This window comes from Sminthopsis crassicaudata, chromosome 4, assembly GCF_048593235.1.
Source record: "Sminthopsis crassicaudata isolate SCR6 chromosome 4, ASM4859323v1, whole genome shotgun sequence".
Lineage (NCBI taxonomy): Eukaryota > Metazoa > Chordata > Mammalia > Dasyuromorphia > Dasyuridae > Sminthopsis > Sminthopsis crassicaudata.
The window spans coordinates 115,563,351-115,583,106 of NC_133620.1; positions in this window are offsets into that span (position 1 = coordinate 115,563,351).

A 19,756-nucleotide genomic window follows, 5' to 3' on the forward strand; every position below is an offset into this window, starting at 1 on the left:
AACTAACTAATATATTTTTGTTCTGTCATTTTCCAATTGTGTCCACCTCTTTGTGACCCCATTTGGGCTTGTGGATTGTTTTGGCAAAAATACTGGAGTGGTTTGCCATTTCCTTCTCCAGCTCATTTTGCAATTGAGGAAACCGAGGCAAACAAGGTTAACTTTCTTGCTTAGCGTCACATAGCTAGTAAGCATCTGAGGATGGATTTGAACTCAGGAGGAAGAGTCTTCCTGACTCCAGGACAGGTGCTTTATCTACTGTGTCACTTAGCTGTCCAACTAAAATATAGCTACACTTATAATCAAGTTTTATTTCTATCTCTATTGAAGGAGTTCGGCAATTTAGTAAAGCCCATTCTCAGAATAATATTCTTGAATGCATAAAATAAAACACAAAGGTTTATAAATGAAAGCAATTATATTAAAATATGTTTATCAAAATATTTTTAAAAGTTCATGAACTTGTTAAAACCTCAGATTTGGAATAATTTTAATAATTTTAAAATAATCTAATTGTATTTTCCTATATTATTCACTATATGCTTTGTAAATCAAAAAGAGAGCTGTTCAGTTCTAAAGAAATGTCATGTTTAAAGTTAATCCCTCCCCTTGTAATTTTTTTTTTTTTTTTTTAGCAAATATAAGCACATTTTATCCTGTTCTTAATATCCTATAGCATATAAAATGTGTTGCCTGATCCTTGGTTCCCCAGCATTAAATGCAAGTCTTTGCATAAAGACATTTATCTACACTAAGGATTCTGATCAAAATGAAAATTATTACTATTCAGAACAAGTTAAACTAGGAATAAAAGCAAAGTTGATGAGTAAGCAGGTTTTATTGATTATTTTTGTTTCAATAAGCTGTGGGCTATTTGTTCTTTAATAATCTTTTAAAATCACACTTTCTAAATCAATGGAAAGAAAGTAATCTTTAACTCATTTTCAAACAGAAATAAATACTATCACTCTTGTAGATGCAAAAATGGCAATGGCCATTTTTTAAATAGATTTCCTTTTCCTTGTATATGAGATAAAGTATAGCTTATTGATGGAGAGTTTTGGTATAACAGTAGTTCTGTATTGCATGGATTCAGGTATGCCAAGAGCCACGTTATATCCTTTAAAGTGTATTTAAAAAAGACTGAAATAAGCATCTCGAGTTAACACATAGTTATTATTATAGTACCAAAAGTGTCCTAGAGATCCAGATTTCTTTATTCAAATATTTCTGAATAATAGTCTGAATTTTTGCTTATTTGAATGAACAAATGATTATTCATTTGCCTTATCATATGTTTTCTTTCAGAGATCAATTTCATTTAACTTTAGAATAATTCACATTTTCTTTCCTTTGAACTACATTTTTATTTTCATTTAGCATGTCTAATGAGGAAAGTTCCTCCCCTAATGCTGATTGATACTCATTCTGTAATTTAAGAGTCTTAGAAAGATACCAGACACATTGAACACTTATGTGAATTGTCCAGGATCCAACAATCAGTATGAATCAGAAGCACTACCCAAGTCTCTTATTCTGAGGTTGACTCTAATCATTACTCTGTGTTACCTCCCATGCCCTATAAATACCCCTTATAAAACTCTTCTAGCCAGTTCATCTCTGCCAAAACAAAGAACAAGATTGACTTCAATTTAGATTAATGTGAACAGTGTAGACAGCTAATCTAGATGTTTTCAGCCTCAAGTGTACTTCTTAGGAAAGGTCTTAAATTATGTAAAGCAGCTGACTCCATTGCTCTGATTCATAAGAAAATTGTGACTCTTCCTTTTCTTCTATAAATACCTGATTACTATATCCTAACAGAATTTCCCTACTTAGTGACAAGAAGATAGCATAATGGAGCAATTTTCTTTCTTTTTTGTGGGGGTGTGGGTGGGAGAGAAAGCACCTAAGTATTTTAAGAGAGACACAAGGCCCAACAAGTTGAATCTGGGAATTATTCCCTGTATGACTTGAATTTTCAAGAATTTTTGGAAATCTTGCCTTTCAGCTGCAGTTCCCCCTTTGCAATGCAAGTTATTTGCCAAATTCATTTCAAGCTCTTGAATTTACAGCTGAAAGAAGGGGGGGGAAGCCTCTTTCATTTGTTCCTCAGCTGTTTGTTTTGCTTGTAAAGGCAATCATACCATCTACCCAATAAGAGGAGAAATGTGTAAAAGTTATAACTCCAGAAAAGCTAACTGCCTGAAGTCTGAAATTTCCCATAGGCAAAGCCATATCTAATTTGAATAAGTCCTTCTTTAGCTTGGAAAGGAATAAGCAACACAGTTTCTTCAGATACCTGAGGCAATTCTTCCTCTATCTCTCTCTAGAATTCTCTTCTTAGCCAGGCTCATGGTTAGTTCAGTTTCAGAAAGACTGTCTAGCTAAGCCTAATATCTACTAGAACCATAAGACAATCTATATTTCACTGTTTGCTTAGAAGTATGGAAAAACTGCTGGTGGATTTTAGCAGTGGTTATCCTGGAGAGTCCATTTGGAATAATAGAGAACAAAATTTATCTTTGAGACAGAAAAAACAGGCTCTAGTCCTGAGGCTCATACTTATTCCTTGTGTGATCTTGGGCAAGATATCTTTGAGGTTCAGTTTCCGTTTAGTAAAGTTGGAGATAAAATGTTAACTTTCTAACTGTTAGGGCTATTGAGATGAAAGCATTTCATGAGCATTAAAGCACTAAACAAAAACTGTGCAATTATTATTGCCAATGGGAAAATGCCAGTTATTTTACTATGAATTAGGAGGAAATCTACTCTTAGCATTTTACAACAGTAAGATTCATCCTTAATGTCTGAGGTTTGGAAACAGTGATGGCACCCCTCCTGCTCATTTTCTTCTCCAACCCTATCCTATTTTCCATGACTAATAGCATCAAAATGTGCCCAGGCCTGGCAAGCCAGAGAAGAGGAAGGAGAAAGTAGGAGGTGAAAGGAGATGGAAAGAAAAGGAAATGCAAAGGTGTTCAAGGAATAGAGGGAGGAATACTAGATGTAGGAAAAGTCTCTTTCTCCATGTTGGAGTCATCCCTTGAGATCACTCCACTGCTCCAGTGCAGAAAAGCTAGTCACAAGAAATATTTGGTGGGAAGGCATCCTATATAACCAAGGATGTGCTGGTAAATGTTCAACAATTGATTTTGTGAGGGGAAAGGAATACTGTAATCCACATTTAAGTTTAATCTATATAATTAACATTTTCTCCATCACTTAAGTCTAGATGATCAACAAAACTATAAATCAAGCCCTGATTTGTAGTATTTGCCATTTTCTCAGTTGTAAATATTTACAATAGAAATTTAACAATATACTTTCATAAGCCAGTTTAAGTTAATTCCAGGCCACCATTATCTTATAATCCAGTCAAGGAATTGGATATCCTAACCACCAATAGAGATAGCTAGGTGGTAGAGTGGATAGTATTCCAGGCCTTGAATCAAGAAAATTCATCCTCTGAATATAAGATCTAGCCTTAGACCCTCACTAGCTGTGTGATGCTGGATAAGCCATTTAACTCTGTTCTATTATCTATAAAATAAGTTGGAGAAGGAAGTCTCAAATCATGAAAGCAGTTTTTTTTCCAAGAAAATCCCAAATGGGAGTCACAAAGAGTTGGACACAACTGAAAAACAAGTAAACAAGAACCAACAACAAACTATCAAGAGTAGTAAGCAAGGAAAAGTGGCTGAAAGATGGAATTATACTTCAGAATCCCAACTTCCCACTATTGACTGGATGTTGATCCTCTAGGAGGCCATGAAAGTAAGAGCATTGAGAATGCTTGCTAGCTCCCCATGGAAACAACTTATGAGGAAGTCTGAGTCTAACTAATAGAATTGTGTCTGGGAAATCCTGGGTTTAGGCCAAGCTGATAGACTGGATTGGGGCTTCTTGGGTTTAAAGGAGCTATGGATATGCAACCCATGCAGTAATTGTTTCAAAATACTTAATTTAATTTTATTTTTTTGCTTCTATAGGTATGAGTAAGAGCTACAAATAATTATAATGCGTTTGTGTAACATTAAGCGAGTATAGTATGATTCATTTGAAACAGGGAATCAAGGGAAGAGGGTGGGGATACAGCCTAAAACTCAAATCACATTGAGAATAACTTGAAACTAAAGGGACAAGAATTGTCACTCACAAAAGAGATGGAGATAGGGGATAGGTTTAGCAATTCTATAGACTCATGGAGAGATTGGAGTTCTCCCCCAAGAGTCCTTTGGTGTTGAATGAAATAGAGTGAATTAGGGAGTATAGTCCTTTTGCCCCCTGGTGGTTAAATGGTTAAACTAGGATATTACTAAGGGAGTAGTTTTATTAAGCACAATCCTCACCCACCTGGAGTGATGGACAGAGTAAGCAACAAGATCGAGAGTGAAAATAGGGCTAAACAGAGAAGCCAAATCTAAAAGGTGCATCATCTGATTTGTTCCAGTCCTACTAAGACCAGCTATGACCATATGGGATCTTGTTTTGCAGGGAGGTTGGATACAAATCAAGGATTTTGTTTCTTTGGGTTTAAGGACTTTTCATCACTTTTTCCTTCTAGCATGAAAATACAACGCTAACTACTTTACCAGGAAAAGCGAAGGAGTTTCAAAAAAATAATTTCACCCCATGCCAGCATCTGCTATTGAGATCAGTGTCGATCCCAATTCAAAACGAGCTCTCATAGAGTTATATTCATTTTTATAGGGAATCTTTTTGTTGTATGGGTGCCTTAGACCAAGAATCCAATCAATCAATAACCAAATGAATGGATGAATAAGTGAGCCTGTGTTCTTTAGAGTTTGCACTTCGAATTGGTCCAAATAACATCCTCATCTGGATAATTCCCTTCACTCACTGGGTGATTTTAAGCAGAAGGCAGCCTACAGGCCAGTGGCTGTTCTGCCCTGAAGTGGGGTGGGGACCATACTTTTGGCTTTCTCATGAAATAACACGCATTAAGCACATTCTTTTCATCTACAAAACACTACTTTAAGTTTTCACCCCTTAATTCTCCTTATGAGATGAGTTTTACTCACCTAACCTTCTTATTCTTGACCTCACATCCTACCTATAGATTACTTAAATTGAGGCATCAAACTCATTAACATCCAAGTCCAAGAGGAAATGTCTGTGAATCCTTTCAGAACTGAAGCTCCAGACTTCCATGTGAGAAGGATCAAATTTTGTGGAGGTGGGGGAAATTTGCTTTTTTCTTACTCATTGGTAGAAAGGGCCCTTCTTACCAGACAGCAGCTGCTCAGGGATTAGAGGGAGAAAAGGGATGGATTTTGTGTCACGTTGTTCTTGAGAAAAGTTTTTTGCACTGCATCCTTAAGTTTACTACTGTGGCATTGACAGGAATTGGAACTAGATAGGACTCAATTTACATTTACAGGACTCAATTCAATTAATGAGCACTTATTAAATATTACTAGCCTACTTATGCAACACTATAATAGGTCCTTCTTTCTTCTCCTCCCTCTCATTCTCTTCTCATACAATTCATGTTCACCTTTTTTCACCCCCATCATAGCAATTTAACTTTTTTTTTCCTGAGGAAATTGGGGTCAAGTGACTTGCCTAGGGTAACATGGCCAGGAAGTATTAAGTGTATGAGGTCACATTTGAATTCAGGTCCTCCTGACTTCGGGACTATACCAACTAGTTGCTCCCATTTAAATTCTTTGAAGAAAAAGTCTCTATTATTTTTTGTACTCTCACTGCCATATACATAGTAAACACTTTTAAAATGTTTGTTGAATTGAAACAAAATTTTGAATTAAATTAAAATTAAAAGTGGAATACAACATTCAATTAAATGAAATTAGGCAATATTATGGATCTTCTGGTTAGCTACCAGATGTTCTAGAGGTGACTGGCAGTTAGAGGAGGAAATTTTACCCTTAGTCTTTGGACAAGGAGTTGGAGATAAAGATGGATGGGTAAGCAAAGCTGATATATTTGCCAGCATGGATCAAGTCTAGAGACTTAGTGAGACATGAAAAGGACTCCTCCACTAACTTTTGGAGTTATCTAACTATGGAACAGGATGCTTTGGGAACTACTAAGCTTGCCATCTTCTGAGATCTTAAAGAGAGGCTCTATGACCATTTGTCAGAACTATTTTAAAGTGTGGAGGGTTAAAAAGGATAGGAACTCACATTCTCACAGGGGAGAGAATGGAGAGTAGAGTGGGGAAAGAACACAACACCACATGTAAATAAATAGGTCTATACAAAATAAATAGAGTGAATGATCAGTAACATTAGAGGGGGATGCTCTATTAATTGAGTAGATAGATAAAGTATAAGAAAGTCCTTCACAAGATGATGAAATTGGAATCAAGTGTTAAGGAAATTCAAGGATTCTAAATGGAAGTGAAAAGGAAGAATATCTTGGGTATATTGTAATGTTAAGGGACGGGTCAATTCTCCAAGAATCTCCATAGCTGTGGATCATAACATCTGAAGGAGTTGCAAGGCAGCCTTTGCTGACACAGATGTTATGACTAGGAATGAGATAAATTGGAGGCATAGGGAAGAGGAGAGAGGTCAGACAACACAACAGCTTCTCAGAGAGAGTGGTCAAAGAATAGCAACTGCCTCTCAGTCTCCTTATATCATCCTCTCACAAGAGGAGATCCATTCTGGGTTGAATCTCCAGCAGCCACTGTCAGGTGGCTCCCATGTATTCCAACAGCTCTCCTGCGTATTCCAACAATGTAATATAGCCTGGACATGGATGGTAAAGTGGTATTACTGAGAAGCAGCAGTAGACCATTAGAGCTGTATTGTAGAATCTCTGAAGAAGAGAATAGGATAAAAATCATAGAGGTAGGAAGTATCCAGGTTATCTAATTGATCAATCAATCAATATTTATGAAGTGCCTATTATGTGCCAGATCCTGTGATAAGTTCTTTGTTCCTTGTGATAAGGGACAAAGAAAAGCAAAAGGCAGTTCTTGCTCTGAAAGAGCTCTAAGATTATGGATAGCTTTAAATAACAAACAGATGCCTTTATAGTTTATCCTGCGGGTAATAGAAATGGATTGAATAGTAGGTGGTGGTGACCCAGTGTTTTGTTTTTTATTTGTTTGGTTTTTTGAGAGGCAATTGGAGTTAAGTGACTTGCTCAGGCTCACTGAACTAGTTAGGTGTTAAGTATCTGAGATTGAATTTGAACTCATACCCTCTTGATTCTAAGGCTCATGCTCTATTCATTGCACCATCTAGCTGTCCCAGGTAATATAGTCAGATTAAAAATCATTTTGTCAGGTGAAGGAAAAAAGGAAATGCTGAAAGACTTGAATTAGGAAGAACAATTAGAAAGTCATGGCGCCATTGAAGACTAGAGGTGATAAAGGTCATCCTCCATGAAGACTTTCAAGGAAAATAAAAACCCATTACCTCCCCAAGTAACCCATCTTATCAGTAAATAACTCTGATTCTAAAAAAGATTTTCCAACCTCAAGTCTAAATTTGTCTCATTACACCTTCCATTCATTCTCTTTCTTTTTCTACCTTATGGGGCCAAATAGAATCAGTCTTATACCCCTTCTTTATGAAAACCTTCAAATATCTGAAGATAACCAACAGTGGACTTGTCCCTCTAAACTCTAAATCAATAATCCTATGATTTATGTTCAGCACAAAAGTTTCATTCAAAGCCAAGAAATTATAAAAAGCCACTGATAATGCTACTAATTATTCAAAACAATAAAATTCTTAAGGACTTACAATGCAGTCTTCACCAAAGTCCTGCAAAAGTGAAAAATGGAAGGATTGTTAGCATCTCTATTTTACAAATGAGAACACTGAGGTCAAGTGAGATTGAGTGGTCTGCCAAAGATCATTCAAAATGGGTTAGAAATCAATAACTTAACACTCAAGTTCTTTAGAACAAGAGTAATGGGAAAACACAGTACCATGCTGCCCCCTCCTGAAGGGGACTTTGAGGGAGCGCATTCCTTCAAATGTTAAGAGAAAAGAGACAAAAAGAAGCAAAGAGATATTTTTGGAGGGAATGGTATTAGGGTTAAGTGACTTTCCCAGGGTCACACAGCTAGTGTGTATCGGAGACCAAATTTGAACTCAGTTCTACTGATTCTAGGCCTGGCACTCTATCCACTGTGTGACCTAGTTGCCCACAGAGTAGCTGAATTGATCAAGAATTGAATCTGAGTCTCCCATGCAGGAGGGAAAAAATTCTACTACTGAACCACCAATGCAAGTTCTAGGTATACCAAAAAAAAAGGAAAAAACAAATTTTGCTATCAAATAGTTCACAGTCTAATATTATTGCTATCATTATCCCATTTTATATATGGAGAGATGAAGGTAGTAGAAATTATATGATTTGCACAGGTTTCTACAACTAGTAAAATTCAGAAGTCAAATGTGAATGCAGCTCTTCCTGACTCTAATTCCATAACCAGTAATATGGATTGTAGGGGAAGGAAATTAGAGGAAGATCTATTGTTAGAACATCAAACCAGTTATAGTATAAGGCCTGAGCTAATGTGATCCCAGGGGAAATAGAAAGGAGGGCATCAGCTAACCATATCAAATGCCACCTTTCTAGTTCATTGACTTCTCTAACTTGTTATTGGGAAATTATGAACAAGATGTGCGTTCTTTTTAGGGGTGGGACCCAGCTAAAGGTCAACTATGTTAGGGAATTCCCAGTTGATCTGATATGATGAAATCTTTCTTTCCTTTTCACATGATTAACTTTCTACACTCTTTGGTAAGTGAAGCAATAACCATTTGCCTTGGCTAATCCCATTTTGTCTCATTCTTCAATCGTTCATGTTTACTTCATAGAGGAGAACTGGGAGAGGGCCTAGTCCAGCCTTCTCAATTTATAGACAAGATGCTGAGGCCCACAAGTGTTAAATGACTTGCTCATGATCACATAGACAATTTGTAGATTAACTGGGTTTCAAACTCAGATCTTCCAAACTTTTGTGTATAGGACTCCTTCCACAGAACTGTGTTTTTTTGCCTTTTTTTTTTCAGGAAAGTTCAAGCAACAATATTATTTCAACAAATCGTCATCATTAAATGAAAATTCCAAGAAATAAGGATTAAAATCAAAGAGGAGAAAATGGAGGTCACATATGGTCCAACTTGCTTATAAGAAGTTCACATAATGCTTAGTAAGAGGATAGAGGCTTTCATTAAATTGCTAGGGCTGTGATGTTGTTGTCACTGATGCTGCCATGGAAAGTCAGCATGTCATTACAAAGGAATGTGGCAGCCATGTGTGCTTGTAAGAAATAGGACATTCCCTCTATAGAAGACAACCACAGACCAAGCCAAATTGACTTTGTTTAAGTTAATACCTAACTTAGCTGGTTCCAGTGTCCCTTAATTTATGCAGTTCTTGCACTTTATCAAATGATTTCTTTGTTCCCTTTTATCAGTTAGGCAATCTATGAATGCCATTGTTAGCCTTTGAGTACATCTTCAGTTAACAATGAAGGCTAGAGTTCAGAAGAATTGCTACTTTGTCATGAAATTCCAGTTTTTTCCCCCCTAATGTGGTATTTTTAAAAAAAATTCTCCAGACTACCGAATGCCTTTACTGAAAGCACGATTAAATCTAGAATAAGCAACAAGGTTAAAAAAAAAAAAAAAAAAAAGAGGGGATAGAAACTCCTCATAATACTTGTATCAGAAAAAGTACTCCAATAGAACAAGTCACCAAAGGAATATACTTTTATGAAGTCATATTAAGGGTATCAATAATGACTTTACCTACTGTTGGATGGGTCAATAGCCTCCTTCTGACTCATGTTAAAGTTCTCCAACCTTCTCAATCATCATCAACTAATCTTCTGGCCATATCTACTTAGAGAAGCTCATTTGAGTGAATGACAGTTTAGGATAACATGGAATTTGGCTGGTTTTATGGGATTTTGCTAACTGAATTTTGCTTAGAGTTGTATAGACAGCCACGGTCATTGCAAGGGGCCAGTTCTAGGTCAAATTTTGAAAGAGGCTAAGTTTATTTTCAATAGTTGTCTTCTATTTTTACCAGCATCTCTTTCATTTTCCAAACATCCAGTACCTCACACTGTCCACTGGCTGAATAGAGGCTCCTACTGTAGCTGCCCTTGCTTTGCTGGGCAGTATTCCATTCCAAGGACCTTTCAATTACTTCTCTGTCTTGTGTGCCCTACTTCCCCCATCAGAACTACCTAACCTGGGTGTGCACTTCAGTTAGCCTTACTTTCTGTCCTTTTTTTTTTATTTTAACCATCCTATACCCTTTGGGCAGGTTGATGAAGCCTATGGACTCTTTCTCAGAACAATGTTTATAAATGAATAAAGTAAAATATATAGTATTACAAAGGAAACCAAGTGTATTGAAATATAATCACACACACACACACATATATATATATAATTATATATACATATATAATTATATATATATTTAAACATAGGTTTACAGACCCCAGGTTAAGATCTGTTCTAATGAAAGACATTTCAAATGAGAGATACATTTTGGGAAGGAGGGGGATTTTTGATGAGCCTCAGATCACAACATCTGCATTATAATCCACTTCAATTATGTGTAAGGCAAACAGTGTAGATGAGAATTCTGAAGAAACTCAAAAATTGATAGACCAGTGAAAGATATATCTGCTATTCCTCATCTTACAAAATGCTGTCATAACTCAACATGGGCATAAGCACAGGTAAGATGTTAAGCAGGGTAGTATAGGGAAAATGGACTAGGCTTAGCATCAGAAGACCTGTGCTTCCTGCTGACACTTTTTTAGCTGTTTGGTCATAGGCAACCCTGCCCTTAGTGTCTTAATTTGCAAAATGAGTAAAATAATTTTTGCTTTATTTGTTTTGTTGCTATGAGGGATGTTCTTTTTACATTTCAAAATATTCTACTAGAATGAGTTCTTATTCCTAATTGTATTTGTAAAACTTTATTCTTATTCTGACTGTCTCAAGTAGTTTTTGAGTCTCAGATGATTTGTGAAGAATGAATGAATGAAACAGAATTTATCAAGGGCTTACTATGGAGATGGAGATGGGAGATGCATGTATATAAAAAATAAGTTAGTCTCTGCGCTCAAGTAGTTTACATTCTAAAAAGAGAAGACAATATTTACTGAGAAGGGTGGCCAAGAAGTAAGAAGTGTTTTGATCAGAGAAGTTTCATTACTTAATATAATTAAAACCTTCATTTTGTTACCTCCATAGTTAAGACCACCTCATCTGACATGTATATATATATATATATATATATGTATTATTGTTGTTGTTGTTCAATAGTTTCAATCATGTCTCACTTTTTGTGATTCTATTTGGTGTTTTCTTGGCAAAGATACTGGACAGGTTTGCTGTTTCCTTCTCCAGCTCATTTTACAGATGGGAAAACTGAGGCAAAAATGTTAAATTATTTGCTCAGGCTTACACAGCTAGTAAATGAGACTGAATTTGAACTCAAGAAAATTAATCTTCCTGATTCCAGGTCTCAGATTCTATCCATTCTGCTACCTAGCTGCCCCATTATATACATACACATTTATTATTCAAAGTCTTGAAGATGTATCAATTTAGAGTTTTCCAACACTTGAAAAGTAATTTAGAGGAATAATTAGTATTCCCAAGAGAGAGAATGAAAAAAAAAACATATTTAGTATTCCAATTCATCTACAATTTCCCCCTGAGAGGGTGTTTATCCAGGTAGAGTTACTAATGGTTTTTGTTCAAGATTCAACTTAGGTACCACCTCCAACAAGTAAATTACTATTGTTTAGTTGTTTCATTCCTTTTTCTTTGTGACCCAATTTGGGTTTTTCTTGCCAGAGATGCTAGAGTGGTTTGTCATTTCTTTCCCTACTCATTGCACAGATGAGGAAACTGTATTAAGCAAAGTTAAGTGTCAGAGTAAAGTTTAAGTAAAGTGTCAGAGGTCAGATTTGGACTCAAGAATATGAGTCTTCTTGACTACAGATCTGGTACTCTATCCATTGTGCCATCTAGGTGCTCTCTTTCATCCCTTTCCTGCCCAAATAATTGCTTTGTACATATTTAACTTTCTCCCTATGTTGTTTCCCCCCAATCAACAGCAAGAGGAAACTAGATAGCATTGTGATAAAATGCAAGACTTGGAATCAAGAACACCTTCATTCAGATTCTGACTCAGAAACTTACTCTGTGCTCTGAGCAACCAACTCAGTCTCTGTCAACCTCAGTTTTCTCATTTGGAAAACAGAAATAGTAACAGTAACTTTCTCACAATGTTGTTGTCTGGATCAAGAGATATAATACATGGAAAAAACTTTTCAAATGTTACTATGCTCTAGATAGTTTTGCTATCATTGTTAGAATGTAAAAGAGTCCTTTTTTTTTTTTTTTTTTTTTTTTTTTAACTTTGTTTCTCCAGTGTCTAGCATGGTGCCATATATATAGTAGGTGTTTTAAAAAATCTATTAAATGAGTAAATGAAAGGCTTTTTTCCTTTTTTTTCCCCTGAGGCAATTAAGGTTAGGTGACTTGCCCAGGGTCACACAGCCAGGAAGTGTTAAGTGTCTGAGGTCAGATTTGAACTCAGATCCTCCTGACTTCAGGGCTAGTTCTCTATCTGCTACACCACCTAGCTCCTCCCTATCTTTAGGGAGATGGCCCAGTGTGGTAGAAAGAATACTAGATGATCTGGGCTCAAATCCTAGCTATACTAATTACTACCAATGTCACCATGAACAAATATATTAATTTTGCTGAGCCTCAGTTTCCTAAGCTATTGAAAAAAACAAGAGTGGTAATAGATGACTTGTAAGATCTTCCAGTGCTAAATGTCTAATTCTATGAATTTAAGTTTGTTTGAGAATAATTTAATAGAAACTAAAGAATAGCAAACCAACATTCTAAGCCATATATATAATAGAACAAATAGAACATACCTTCATGCTTATTTTTTCCAATGTATAGTATCCAATCTAATTTTATAAAGAAAAGATAAAGGTGTGACAGATAAGAGAGGGAAGACAGGAAAGAAGGAAGGAAGGAAAGAAGATGAAGGAAGAGAGGGATGGAAGGAGGAATGGAAAGAGGGAGGAAGGAACAAAAGTAAGAGCTTGGAAGAAAGGAATGCAGAAAAGAAGGAAGGAAGAAGGTAATAAGGAATAAAGGTAAAAAAGAAGAAAGGAAGGAAGAAAATTAAGAAGGAAAATAGGAAAGAAAAAAGGTAGGAAGGAAAGAATGAAGGAAGGAAGGAAGATAGGAAAGTAAGTAGGAAGGAATGAAAGAAAGAAGGTAGAAAGAAGGTGGGAAAGAAGAGAGGGAGGGAGAAAAGAAGGAAAGAATGGAGGAAGGGAGAGAGGGAGGAAAGAGCAAGAAATCAAAAAGGAAAAGAGGAAGCAAAGGAAAAGAAAGGAGGGATGAATACTAGACAGAGAAAATAAAATGAGAGAGGGGAGTGAAAAGATTGGAGGCATGGAAAGAGAGAAAGCAGGAAGATAAAATCATTAGTTATTTGGATCTGCCCTTCTTTCCACGTGGATTGTGGTATTGCATGTTCTCTCATTCCTTTTTGGATTATTCACTTATAATCCCATTTAGGATAAAAGAAGGAAAATATAAAAAATGTGTCCCATAAGAATGGTTTTGCTTTTTCTATCCCTAGAGAACTAGGAAAACCATGACTCAAGTGAACTTGACTGTGATTGTGCCAAGCAGGAATTATTATTACAAGGCCCTTGGCTGTTAGCATGATAGAGTGGGTTTAGCCCAAAGCAGCTCTTAATGGGGAAAACCACACCCTACTAAGGCTCTGAATTTAAGGGATAGAGAGAAATTGTGATAAGACAGACCACACAGCTTCCTACTGACTGGGGAGATCCCAAGGCTTAATAAATAAGAACATTCCAGAACAGCAAATCCCACAGATAGTTCAAATAAGCAAAACATAATTTCAATGATTATTTTGTCAACTTATTAACATTGTGTCAGAAAACTTAGATAATCACAGGATGAGCAAAGCCCACACTTTTCAGTTAAAATATGTAATATAAATTCAAAGATATTTTATTTAATTATGTTTAAATGAATATATAACTTTTTTTGACATATTATCCACTCCATTCATTCATCCACCCACCCATTCATTCATTCTTGAAGATTTGATTAAATGTTCACTATGTTCAGAATGATTCACTAGCTATTAGAAAACAAAAATGTAGTTCCTGCTCTCATGAAGTTTAGGATCTGGGAGGAATGGGGAGATAAGATACAAACCCAGATGACGTCTAATGTTACATAAGTATATTAAAGAGAATTGCAAAATCAAGTGTTGTGAAGTGTAAAGAACACAATCATTACTGACTAGAGGGAGGAAGTAGGGAGGAGCCAACATTTAAGTGAAGCTTCAAAAGATGAATAGTTGTTCAACAGATGAAAATGTGAGTTGCCTCTTATTAGATTATAAATCACTTGAAGTCATGGACTGTCTTTATCAAATTTGTATCCCCAATGCTTAGCATAGTGCCTGGTGCAGAATAAGTTTGTCATAAATATTAATTGAATTGAACTAAGGACTTTCAAGGCATGGAGAGCAATATGAACAAAAACATGGAGATAGGAGAATACAAAGCATTTTCAGGGGACAAAGATGAGTTTGGTTTGGCTGATGCATAGAATATGTTATTGTTTGGTTGTGTCCAATTCTTCTTGATCCTGTTTGGGGTTTTCTTGACAAAAATATTATAATGGTTTGCCATTTTCTTCCCCAACTCATTTTACAGATGAGGAAACTGAGACAAAAAGAATTAAGTGACTTACCCAGCGTGACACAGCTAATAATTGTCAAAGACCAGATTTGAAATCAGAAAGATGTCTTGCTGACTTCAGACCTGGCACTTTATCCATTGTGCAATCTAGGTGCCACATAGAATTCATAGACAAATTAATTTTAAAAAGGCTAGAAAGATAACACAATATGACATTGAATGCTTTTGACGGTCAAGAAAAGATGTTTGAACTTTACTTGAAAGGCAATAAGATCTTTAAGACTTTTGAGCAGAAAAGTCACTTCATCAGATCTATGTAGCAACATTGTAAATTGTGCCTTTGTACGAAGTAGAGGTTATTAGAATCTCTATTAGAATCATTGGAAATTAGAATTGGAAAGATTGGAATTATTTTTAGAATAGTAGTCCAGGCAGATAGTAAAGAGGGTTTGTGCTATAGTGATGTATTGATAATGTAGACATGAGGGTATGAAAACCAGAGCTACTGAAGAAGTTAATTTGAGATAACTTGATAAATGAGTTGCTGTGGAAAGAGAGGTAGAAAAGTCAAAAAATACTTTAAAGTTACAAAAGGGAAGATAAAATATATACTAATGACAGAGGAGGAGGAGCTTTAAATGAAAGCATAAATTTGATTTTGACCTGTCATTGAAGGTGCTTGGGCTGGATGTAGATAGAGATGATATAACCATAATTGGAGATTGAGGACTAGAACCTGTATGGACATTCTGTGCTGGCTATCACATGGTCGGGGAACAGCCTTTGTAACAAGAATTAGCATCTTTAAAACAGTCTGACTCACAATTGAGGGGTCTTTCATTTTATTTCATTTAATTTTTGCAGTGTTCACATGTGAGGATGAAAGGCTCCTTCAATCTTTTCATAAAAGGCATAAAAGACTGAGTGCTGCCTTCTTTTTTTCTTGCATCCTGAGACCCTTATCATGTCCCTTCCCTTCTAACCCTTTCTTCCTTACCCCCATGCTTAGGTTATGTGACACTGAGAAATGGGGCCAAGTCTATTGCCTTTTCATTCCTTCTTTTCTGTTAAATATAAGGAGTGGAGTTTTCAACCTGGCCTGAGAGTATGAGCCATGGGGATATGGGAACTCCTGAGTCAAAGTTGGATGATATAGACATCTCAGCAGAGAAACTTTGAGAACCAGGAATCGGGCAGACCAGCCCAAGTGAAGGTTGTAAATTTGAATTTGGTGGGACCAAGTCCATATTGAGCTAAACTATGAGACTTGTTCTGGTCCCCACCCCTATCCTTCACTGAGATAACTTATAAAGCAATGAGATCCTGAAATATTTTGGGTGAAGTATTTGTACCTTGCTCTTGCTATATCTTTAAAGCAAATATTCCTTTATAAAAGTTAATCTGATGCTATTAAATAGAATTATGGCTAGTCCCTGAGTCCCTGAAATGGGAACTTGAGCCAATGGCAGAAAACCTTCCTCAGGGTACCATAGAGTACTCCTTAGGAGAAAGTGGAGAAGTGATTAGTAGCAGGTCTGAGCCTACATTTGTATCAGTGCAGCTGAGATTATGTGATGGATTATGATAATGGAGATTTGGGAATGAATAACTTTCCAGGTCACTAAAAACCCCCATGTCAAGCCAACAAGTTTAAGCATTTACTATATGTAAGGCACTGCACTAAGAACTGAGAATATAAAGAAAGAAAAGTTCCAGTCCTCAAGAAGATTACATTCTAATGAAAGAATCAACATGTGAGCTACTTTGAACACATAAGATGCATGGTAAACCAGAGGAAATCTTAGGAGGAAGACACTAACAGTAAAAGAAAGGGAGAGGCAAATTGTAAAAGGCTACTTGTAGAAGGAACTCTATGTATTTTTTTTTTAATAACTGCTGTTTAGCCTGCATTCTCCATCTTATGAAGTGATCTTTTTTTTAAACCAAGGGTAGAAGTTTGGAGGCAGCTAGAATGAAGAATGTTTAACCTGAAGTCAGGAACTGAGTTCAAATATGGCCTCAGATACTTATTAGCTATATGATCTTAGGCAATCACTTAACCTCATTTGCCACTAGTGAAGCTAATGGTAAACCATTGAAATATCTTTGCCAAGAAAACCCCACAGAAAGGATGATCTATAGGAATACAAAGAGTAAGACATGATTGAACATCAGCATAAGGACAATCTTTACCTATAACAGATAGTCTTATGACATTTTGGGTGACACTGAGAGGTTACATGATTCACCCATAGTCACATACCTAGTGTGTGTTAGAGATGAACCTTTTATTCATCACCATTAAATTTCATTTTATTAGAGTTGGTTGCGTCCGTTAAGACCTTTTCAGTTGATAACTATCTTTCAGTGTGAATAATTACCTTTCCTAGCTTTCTATGACTTTCTTCAGAAACCCAAATAAGTACAGTGGAAAAACTGGATGGATAGTGGAATTAACTAGGGTTTCAGATTTGCAAGTATACTAAGTCAAATAGGACAATGGATTCCTGTATGGAAGCTAGTGAAATAGGCAAGGGACATTCTGTGAAATTCATTTTTTATATGATCTATTATACATTACCAATCTTTCATCATAAGAAATCTGATAAAATTTAAAATCAGAAATCCTTATTTTAAAATCTGGAACAGCTCATTTTGTTCTTATTTTTCATGAGGTAGCTGGTAGCAAGGGATCTATGTGCTGAGAAGCCTGGGCCTGGAAGACTTAGAAGTGAAAATAAATAGTAGTCAAATCTCCCCTTTGTGTCTGGAATGATGTGTGTGTGTATGTATGTGTGATACATAGATACTTACATACAATAATATGGATGGATGAATATATATTCAGATATATATTGGGGGGAACTATAGAGCTCCAACCAAACCAAACCAAACAACAACAAAATAACCTCCCTCTCTTTTATATTTTCCTCCCAAATTCTCTTTGAACCCATGATCAAGTGTTTCAGTCATTTTCCTACAGAATCATAGACTCTAGAAGGGACCTTAAGTCATCTATTCAAACCTTTAACATTCAAGTGAAAAGCTGCTCAGCTGGAGCTAGTAAGCTCCCCTACTGAGAGAAAACATAGTTTCATGTGCATAAGGTGACCATATGTCCAAGATTTTCCAGGACAGTACTGGTTTCAAGAAATAAAAGTAAACTACTAGGAAGACTTTACATTAAAACTATCCTATTCTGTTAGCCCCTATGTCACAAATTTTGGTTTAGAAAATATGGCTTCTATGCCTATATGGCTTCAAAAGTCACTTAAAGGAGTTCTTTTTTTTTTTTATATATATATATATTTTATAATATTATCCCTTGTATTCATTTTTCCAAATTACCCCCCCCTCCCTCTATTCCCTCCCCCCGACGACAGGCAATACCATACATTTTACATGTGTTACAATATAGTCTAGGTACAATACATGTGTGCGAATATCATTTTCTTGTTGCACAATAAACATTAGAATCCGAAGGTACATGCAACCTGGGCAGACAGATATTAGTGCTAACAATTTTCATTCCCCTCCCAGTGTTTCTTCTCTGGGTGCAGCTACCCCTGTCCATCATTGATCAACTGGAAGTGAGTTAGATCTTCTTTATGTTGAAGATTTCCACTTCCATCAGAATACATCCCCATACAGTATTGTTGTTGAAGTGTACAGTGATCTTCTGGTTCTGCTCATTTCACTCAGCATCAGTTGATTTAAGTCTCTCCAGGCCTCTCTATATTCCTCCTGCTGGTCATTTCTTACCGAGCAATAATATTCCATAACCTTCATATACCACAATTTACCCAACCATTCTCCAACTGATGGACATCCATTCATCTTCCAGTTTCTAGCTACAACAAAAAGAGCTGCCACAAACATTTTGGCACATATATGTCTCTTTCCGCTCTACTTAAAGGAGTTCTTTAAGAAAAACAAACAGATTATGATATCGTAAGGAAAAAACTTCTGCTCAGGGTGAGACTCCCTTAGGAGGTGCCTAATCTTTTGATTATAGATTATCTTTTCAACTAGATGGTAAACTTCATAAGGGCCAGCACTGAGTCAAGTCATATAGTTTTATATACTGTATAGTTTTGAATACAATCCTTGTAGAGAGTAGGTTCTCAATACAGTTTTACAAAATAAATAGAAAAAAAACCACTTGTTATTTTAATGTTTTTTTTTTCCATAAGGCAATAGAATCATTATTACCTATGGAAATTCTGGCCAAAGTCATGGCATTATGAGAATGTATTCAACCCTTGACAAAGGTCTTTCAAGCTTGGCCTGTTGTTGTCTTCATTTCTCTTCTATTTCTGACCAGGCTGACCACACAACCAGACTCGATTGTGTCCCATGGACAGCACACATGCTTTGTGGTTAGGTTCTGTATCAAAACCTATGTACATAGGCATAAACCCAGGATAAAGCCTCTATAGCCTTTCTATTGCTGGCTTTAACAAGCTACTCTCAATTATAAAGGGTCACAGAATCAGGCTTATGGAATTCCTTACTCAGTTGTGATGATGTTTCAGAAAATGAGTGTTGACTGGAAAAATAATCAATGGCTTTTGTTTCCTTGTGAAAATTGAAATTGGACTTTGAAGGCCCTTGGCACCTGAGTTGGCATAATACCAAACAATTGGGCTTTAGTCTTGGCCCGTGAGAACTTTCTGGTTTTCCATGTGGGACAAACTTTTTGGAAAATCTGGAAAAATTCCCAGGCTAAAAATGTCAATGGACCATCCTATCCAATTTGAAAAATTCATCTTAATATGTTAGAATTGATACAAATGTGATTTTCAGGCATCTTTTACTTGATGGATTTTGCTTGGATGAAGTTTGAATTTTTCTCTAGCATGAAAAAATAAAGCTTTATTTATATTCAGTTTTGAACCCCTACTTCCTTGCTTTAAAAAAAGTATGTTTAAAAAGTGAGGATTTTAATATGATATATGTCTTTGTTTACTGGAGAAAAGAGAGTTAAGTAAT